The sequence below is a fragment of the Triticum dicoccoides genome, chromosome 2B (genome assembly GCF_002162155.2).
Source record: "Triticum dicoccoides isolate Atlit2015 ecotype Zavitan chromosome 2B, WEW_v2.0, whole genome shotgun sequence".
Taxonomy (NCBI): domain Eukaryota; kingdom Viridiplantae; phylum Streptophyta; class Magnoliopsida; order Poales; family Poaceae; genus Triticum; species Triticum dicoccoides.
Window position 1 is genome coordinate 380,970,137 of NC_041383.1, and position 7,131 is coordinate 380,977,267.

A 7,131-nucleotide genomic window follows, 5' to 3' on the forward strand; every position below is an offset into this window, starting at 1 on the left:
AACAGCGGCAAGGTTAAGGTAACACGTACTGTTCGTGTGCATTTTAGTATCTCTACATATGCTGATTATGTTGATTGTGATGTGGTACCTATGCAGGCATGTTCCTTATTACTTGGTAGACCATGGCAATTTGATAAAAATTCTGTACACCATGGTAGAAACAATCACTATACTCTTGTTCATAAGGATAAAAATATTACTTTGCTTCCTATGACTCCTGATTCCATTTTGAAAGATGATATTAATAGAGCTAATAAAGCAAAACAGGAGACGAATAAGAGTGAAAATCAGATTGTGGCAAAAGAATTTGAGCAACAAATGAAGCCTAATAATAAACCATCTAGTGTTGCTTCTGAAATTAAATTGAAAAGTGCATGTTTATTTGCCACCAAATCTGATATTGATGAGCTACATTTCAGCAAATCTGTTTGCTATGCTTTTGTGTGCAAAGAGGCATTATTTTCATTCGAGGACGTGCCTTCCTCTTTGCCTCCTGCTGTCACTAACATTTTGCAGGAGTTCGCTGACGTCTTTCCACAAGACGTGCCACCGGGATTACCGCCTATTCGAGGGATTGAGCATCAGATTGACTTAATTCCCGGTGCTTCACTGCCAAACCGTGCACCATACCATACCAATCCAGAGGAGACGAAGGAGATTATGCGTCAAGTACAAGAGCTTCTCGACAAAGGTTATATACGCGAATCCCTTAGTCCTTGTGCTGTTCCTATTATTCTAGTGCCGAAAAAGGATGGTACATCACGTATGTGTGTTGATTGTAGAGGCATTAATAATATTACTATTCATTATCGTCATCCTATTCCTAGGCTAGATGATATGCTTGATGAATTGAGTGGCTCTACAATATTCTCCAAAGTTGATTTGCGTAGTGGATACCATCAAATTCGTATGAAATTGGGAGATGAATGGAAAACAGCATTCAAAACTAAGTTTGGATTATATGAGTGGTTAGTCATGCCTTTTGGGTTAACTAATGCACCTAGTACTTTCATGAGATTAATGAACGAAGTTTTACGTGCTTTCATTGGACGATTTGTGGTAGTTTACTTTGATGACATATTGATTTATAGCAGATCTTTGGAAGAACATTTGGAACATTTACGTGCTGTTTTTATTGCTCTACGTGATGCATGTTTGTTTGATAACCTTGGGAAGTGCACCTTTTGCACCGACCGAGTATCTTTTCTTGGCTATGTTGTTACTCCACAGGGAATTGAAGTTGATAAAGCCAAGATTGAAGCTATTGAGAGTTGGCCGCAACCCAAAACGGTCACACAAGTGAGGAGTTTTCTTGGCCTCGCTGGATTCTATAGGCGTTTTGTGAGAGATTTCAGCACCATTGCTGCACCTCTCAATGAGCTTACAAAGAAAGATGTGCCTTTTCTTTGGGGTACCGCACAGGAAGAAGCCTTCTCGGTATTGAAAGATAAGTTGACACATGCTCCTTTACTCCAACTTCCTGATTTTAATAAGACTTTTGAGCTTGAATGTGATGCTAGTGGAATTGGATTAGGCGGTGTGTTATTACAAGATGGCAAACCTGTTGCATACTTTTCTGAAAAATTGAGTGGGCCTAGTCTGAATTATTCTACTTATGATAAAGAATTATATGCTCTTGCTCGGACTTTAGAAACATGGCAACATTATTTATGGCCCAAAGAATTTGTTATACATTCTGATCATGAATCTTTGAAACATATTAAAAGTCAAGCTAAACTGAATCGTAGACATGCTAAATGGGTTGAATTCATTGAGATTTTTCCTTATGTCATTAAACACAAGAAGGGAAAAAAAATGTTATTGCTGATGCATTGTCTCGCCGCTATACTATGCTTTCACAACTTGACTTCAAAATATTTGGTTTGGAGACCATCAAAGATCAATATGTGCATGATGCTGATTTTAAAGATGTAATGCAGAATTGTAAAGAAGGAAGAATGTGGAACAAGTTCGTCATTAACGATGGATTTGTGTTTCGTGCTAACAAGCTATGCATTCCAGCTACCTCTGTTCGTCTTTTGTTGTTGCAGGAGGCGCATGGAGGAGGATTAATGGGACACTTTGGCGTGAAGAAGACGGAGGACATACTTGCTACACATTTCTTTTGGCCAAAGATGAGACGAGATGTTGAGCGTTTTATTGCTCGCTGCACTACATGTCAAAAAGCTAAGTCACGACTCAATCCTCATGGTTTATATATGCCTTTGCCTGTACCTAGTGTTCCTTGGGAGGATATATCTATGGACTTTGTTTTAGGTTTACCTCGAACAAAGAAGGGGAGGGATAGCATATTTGTTGTCGTGGATAGATTCTCGAAAATGGCACACTTTATACCATGTCATAAAAGCGATGATGCTGTTAATGTTGCTGATTTGTTCTTTCGTGAAATTATTCGTTTGCATGGTGTGCCAAATACTATTGTTTCAGATCGTGATACTAAATTTCTTAGCCACTTTTGGAGATGTTTATGGGCTAAGTTGGGGACTAAACTGCTTTTTAGTACTACTTGTCACCCCCAAACTGATGGACAAACTGAAGTAGTCAATAGAACGTTGTCTACTATGCTTAGGGCTGTTTTGAAGAATAATAAGAAAATGTGGGAGGAATGCTTGCCTCATACTGAATTTGCTTATAATCGTTCATTGCATTCTACTACTAAGATGTGCCCTTTTGAAGTTATGTATGGTTTCCTACCTCGTGCACCTATTGATTTGTTGCCTCTTCCATCTTCGGAGAAGGTTAATTTTGATGCTAAACAACGTGCTGAATTGATTTTAAAAATGCATGAGTTAACTAAGGAAAACATTGAGCGTATGAATGCTAAATATAAACTTGCTGGAGATAAGGGTAGAAAACATGTTGTATTTGCACCTGGAGATCTTGTTTGGTTACATTTGCGTAAGGATAGATTTCCTGATTTGCGCAAATCAAAGTTAATGCCACGTGCTGATGGTCCCTTTAAGGTGTTAGAGAAAATAAATGATAATGCATATAAACTTGAGCTGCCTGCAGATTTTGGGGTTAGTCCCACTTTTAACATTGCAGATTTGAAGCCTTATTTGGGTGAGGAAGATGAACTTCCGTCGAGGACGACTTCATTTCAAGAAGGGGAGGATGATGAGGACATCAATACAATTGTTACACCCACAGCCCCTGCTGCTATACATACTGGACCAATTACTAGAGCTCGTGCACGCCAACTAAATTACCAGGTACTTTCGTTTCTTGGTAATGATTCTAATGTTCATGAGAATATGATGCTGCCTAAATTGGATACATTTGTTTTGCTTACAAATGAAAGGCCTAGTTTGGAGAAGGATGAACATTGGAGCAAGAACAAGCATGGAGATGATGGCATGCGCAAGGGGAACAAGAACGGAGTTACAAGTGATGATTTCAGGACTTTGAAGCCACCATAATGGGTGCATGAAGCCTTGGACGAAATATACAAGATGCCACTTCATAAATTTCGTCCCGAGGCTATTTTAGGTGCTGCGTCACCTTATTATTGGGCCAGGCCCATGTAATTTCGAAATACATAAGTATAGGCTATTTTTAGAGTCCGTATGTGTGGGGAAACAAGAGATAGGGTTGATCTCGGACCCCTCCACCAAGGGCCACGAAATTCCCCCCCTCTTCCTCCATATATACAGCCCTTAGGGCATCGTTTAGACTTTGGATTTTGTTTAGATTAAAAGTTCGCCATAGCTGCAACTTCGCGTACTTCGTTTGTGTTCAACGACCAGACAAAGGCGTCACAGAACCCCACCTTGATCAATAAAGCTTTCATCTTATATTCGCAATATCCAGATTGCAATCTCAATTTCTTGCTTGTTCTTCGTTTGCTCACAGGAAACAGACCCTCGTGGTCAGGTTGATCGTGCTCCGGCGTGGTCAATAACCTCTCGGAGTTGGTTTAGCGATTGCTAAGGCGCGACGTCCTCGCACGTTCGTAGTCGGATCGTCAAAGTCGACTGCCACCAAAGCGATATCCATCATCTCATCGAAAGACGGGACACCTTTGCCTCTATCATTTAATCCAGTAAGCATATAACATCCTTACATTGGAATGCTCTATTTTTATTATCAAATGGAGCTGCTAGTATCTGAACCACTCACATGCAGTACAGTACACCGTCTTTCAGAAAAATATGTAATTGTACATTTCAATTTATCATGTGTCAACCTACTAAACAAATCTGAAACTAAAACGTCATGTATACATGCCCAGCTTAACTGCAAGTCAGGCCATACCATCTGCAATACACCTAAAATTAATCAAACAACCTGTACTGCAAGCACCATTGACATATAGATTACCTGCGAGTCCAACCTGGAGTTCTAGGATCAATCTGTCAAACAGATTGCTTAGATGCTTGCGGTTCAGCATCCCCTTCGGCCGCGACTCCCCCCTCGGCCGCACACATCTGCCCATCAACGCTAGCAGCCGCCATGGGTGGTAGTAGCTGCTCAGCTTCAGTCGCCACCATGGGGCAGTGCAGCGGCTTCATTGGAAGCTGGTTGTCATTCACTTCTTTCATCACCGCAGTGCTGTAGGTGGCAAACTCTGTGCGTCAGGCAGACAAATCGATTGCCAAGATCGAGAAACAGAACCTACGGACTTAGTATTGGGACGACAGCGGTGGGCAGAGGGGATTTTTCGTCTTACCTCCTAATCGGGTTGCAGCAGGAATTCCATTCCAATAAGCACCGCCTGGTTTTGCTCCACCGCAGATCTGCACGGGGCGTCAATGGCGATCCACAAACCTTAGCCAGAGGTGGGAGACAGCTCCGCGTTTGTCATTTACTAGCGTCGATACCGTCGCTTACATGAAAGCGCAGTTCTTGAGCCACGGATCAGGCGGAGACCACAATCCCGAGCCACGGCTCTGCTTTTCACCCTCACGGCGGAAAGTGCGAGCCCCGTCTCCGGCGCGACGAACTACGCAACTGTATATGGTATTCCTTGACCATGTGAATTAAAAAAGAGCGACTGACTGGCTCAGTAATTGAACGCTACACATCTCGAAGCCAAGTCCTACCGCCCAGATAAAGAGCTCACCTGTGCTCGTGAGCAGAACAACCGCGTCCGATGTGTTTGGCTATTCTGAGTATCATGTTGATGTTGCTAAAAAAAAGAGTATCATGTTGATGCGAAAGTCTCGATGCCCAATTATGCTGACTGGAGACTTACTTGCGAGTATGGAGAGGCACAAGTTGCTGAGAGATATAAAACACGGGACAAACTAAAATCTTTGGTTAATGTCAGCGCCTTACCATGGCTCTGTATTGGCGACTTCAACGAAGTTCTACACTTACACGAGCATGTTGGAGCAGGCCAAAGGCGTAGGTCACAAATACAGGTTTTAGAGATGCTATGGATGTTTGTGCTTTATCTGATCTGGGATATCATGGCAAACCATGGACCTTTGAGAAGAAAATTGCAGGTGGTACATACTGTAGGGTACGTCTTGATAGGGCGATGGCAGGCTCAGATTGGACGACAATCTTTCCTCATGCAAATCTCGTCCATGAGACAGGGGCAGCGTCTGATCACTATCCAATTCGGTTACAGCTGGAACCAGTGCAAGCAGCGCAGGAAGCAAGGAAAATATTTAGATATGAATGCTACTGGGAGCGCCATGCAGATTTCAGTGAGTCGTTGCAAGCCATGTGGAGCTGGACATCGGGAGCCCAATCAGCGATGGAACTGAGTAGTAAGTTGAGCAATTTGTCTGCTTCCTTGCGGTAGTGGAGTGGGGCCACCATGGATGCGTGTCCAGGGAGATTAAAAGAATGAAGAAACAACTTGCACTTTTACAGAATGGCCCCCAACGCTTGTACCCGTCGCATACAGAGATAAAAAATACTGACCAATTGGTGAAATTGTACCACATGGAGGAGATCCTACAACGCCAACGTTCTAAAGTGGACTGGTTACTGATGGAGATAAGAACACCAAGTTCTTCCAGAGAAGAGCAAATATGCGTCGACGGAAGAACCTAATCAAGCATCTGCAACAGAATGATGGGACATTAACCCAGGACCCAACAGAGATGGCTATTCTTACAAACGAGTTCTATAAGGACTTGTTTTGCTCCGAAGGGACGTCGAGCATGGACATGGTGCTCAATGCTGTTTCGACCGCGGAGATGAATGCCAATTTAACGGCCCCTTTTACGCCTGACAAAGTGAAGAAAGCCCTTTTCCAAATGTACCCTACAAAGGCAGCACGCCCAATGGATATCCGACTCATTTTTTTTCCAGAGACACTGGGAGTTATGTGGTGGGGAGGTCACAGATGTAGTCCTACGCATCCTCCGTGGGGAGGAAAGTCCCGAGGCAATCAATGAAACAATTTTGGTATTAATACCGAAGGTAAAGGACCCGACACAACTATCCCAATTCCAGCCAATCAGCCTTTGTAATGTCTTATATAAAATTGCCTCAAAAGTTTTATCTAACAGACTAAAGCAGATCTTGCCTGGTATAATCTCAGAGGAAAAATCAGCGTTTGTGCCTGGACGTCTAATTACAGACAATATCATAACAGCCTATGAGTGCCTATACTTCATGAAAAGAAATAAGGCCAAAAGGAATAGGTATTGTACTGTGAAGCTCAACATGATGAAAGCCTATGATCGGGTTCAATGGGATTATTTAAGGGCCAACATGACCTAGTTGGGTTCTGCACCATCTTGGGTAGACATAGTGATGAGAATGGTAACCTCGGTGAAATTTTCGGTTCTATTCAACAGGGGTAAGTTGGAACAATTTACACCATCGAGAGGGATCCGTCAAGGGGACCCAATTTCTCCATACCTGTTTTTGCTTGCAGCGGAGGGCCTCACGTGCCTCTTAAAAACACAAGATGAATCATCGCACCTCAATGGGATTCGAGTGGCTCCAATGGCTCCGCCTGTAAGCCACTTGCTATTTGCGGATGATAGCCTGCTGTTTGTCAAAGCCAATTCTAATGGAGCTAATGAGTTACCCTCACTGACGGGAAGTTATTGCAATGCCTCGGGTAGAGAATTAACTTGTCAAAATCTTCAGTTTTCTTCAGTAAGGGATGTCCCAACATCCTAAAATCTGAGGTAATGAATGCTC